General features: G+C 32.3%; 1 long non-coding RNA gene across 1 annotated transcript; it reads left to right on the forward strand.

Moving 5' to 3' along the window:
* The first annotated feature begins 237 nt into the window (after nt 1-237).
* Nucleotides 238-1,354, forward strand: LOC122143429. The gene is made up of 3 exons (XR_006159170.1): nt 238-252; nt 646-731; nt 1,304-1,354. It is a non-coding gene; the product is annotated as an uncharacterized LOC122143429 (long non-coding RNA).
* Nucleotides 1,355-1,816: the final 462 nt, after the last annotated feature.

The following is a 1,816-nucleotide window of genomic DNA, read 5'->3' on the forward strand; positions in this document are numbered from 1 at the left end:
TAAGCCAAGCATAGAGAACATGTTTAACCACTTGGTTTTTACAAAGTAAGTAGTTCCATGTAAAGGTGGTGTACATCCTAATGTAGGTGCTGGGGGAGGCTTTTACTGTATTGTTAGAATAATTAAAAGCTCATTATTTATTTAATTATTTTTTGTTGTTTACAGAAACCATAAGTTCTTAGATGACCTTTGTGTTCAGAAAAGAGGATGAATGCTCTCCTCCCTGGACTACTGCCAAGTCTTCTGGACAAGGTATGAAATTACTGGACACTGTAAATAAAACAGTCACACCAGATAAAAAGAGAGGTCACACTTAGTAGTAAGAGGCCTGAAATCTGCATTAAAGCAAACAGAAAAGATGGTCTTTGTGTATGTGTATTGTATTTTTTTTTTTGAGAACTTATCTTTACAAAAATTAAAGATTTGGAACATTCCTTTGAAAATTCTTCTCATTAAATTACTTTCTCTTGAGATTTTCATGAATGCTGCCCCAGAAGCCTTACTTGTTTTTGACTCTCAAAAATATGCACTCAAGACACTTTAAAAAAAAAAAAAAAAAAAAAAATTTATACTTTTCATATTCTTTGTGTTCTTCATACGTACACACATTTTAAGAAACTAATTTTGGCACATTATTGTTGACAGTTAGTGGGAGACTTCCTGGAGGTGAAGTGCATCAATCCAACTTTCATCTGTGATCATCCACAGATCATGAGTCCTCTAGCAAAATGGTATGTGCTTAACTTCCAGTTATGACTTTTCACTTTACTTAGTGTATGTTTTGAATCACAAATGTGACCATGGACCTGAAACCAGTCTTAAGTGTCAATTTTTTCAAAATTGCAGGATTTATAAATCATCCTGAAAGCTGAATAAATAAACTTTCCATTGATGTATGGTTTATTAGGATCGGATAATATTTGGCTGAGATACAACTATTTGAACATCTGGAATCTGAGGGTGTAAAAAAAATCTCAAATACTAGAGAGGAAAATCCACCTTTGAAGTTTTCCAAATAAATTCTTAGCAATGCATATTACTAATCAAAAAATTAAGTTTTGAGATATCTACGGTAGGGTAAATTACACAAAAATATCTTCATGGAACATGATCTTTACTTAATATCCTAATGATTTTGGAAAAAAGAAAAAATGATAATCTTGACCCATACAATGTTTTTTTTTTTTTGGCTATTGCTACAAATATACTTAGCGACTTAAGACTGGTTTAGGTGGTCCAGGGTCACAAATGATCTAAAACATTCAGCTGATGCTTATATACTGATGCTGCTCTCCACCCCCAGGCACAGATCCCAGAAAGGTCTAACTGAGTTTCATTTGAACTGTTTGTGATGAAGAAGGAGATCTGCAACGCCACTGAGTTGAACGATCCCATCAGACAACTAGAACTGTTTGAGCAGCAGGCTAAGGTGAAGATAAACTACTGAATACATAATTTCTGTTTATCTTGCACATAAATTGTTGTTTCTTTTTAGGGACTACTTGGTTTTCAAATGTTGTCCAAAGAAAAACTATACACATTAGTACAGAAATATATTGCATCCAAAAGCTGAAAGAATGAAGACTTATACATTATTACAAAAAATTATATTATAAATAAATCCTATTCTTTTGAACTTTTCTGTTCGTCATAGAATCCTTGAAAAGAAAAATGCATCAGTTTCCACAAAGCAGAAAAAACGGTTTTAAGTATTTATAATAAGAAATCATGTTGATGATTTCATGGAAAGATCATGTGACAATGCAGACCAGAATAATGATGCTGAAAATTCACAGGAATAAATTATATTATAAAA

The sequence above is a fragment of the Cyprinus carpio genome, unplaced genomic scaffold (genome assembly GCF_018340385.1).
Source record: "Cyprinus carpio isolate SPL01 unplaced genomic scaffold, ASM1834038v1 S000004546, whole genome shotgun sequence".
Lineage (NCBI taxonomy): Eukaryota > Metazoa > Chordata > Actinopteri > Cypriniformes > Cyprinidae > Cyprinus > Cyprinus carpio.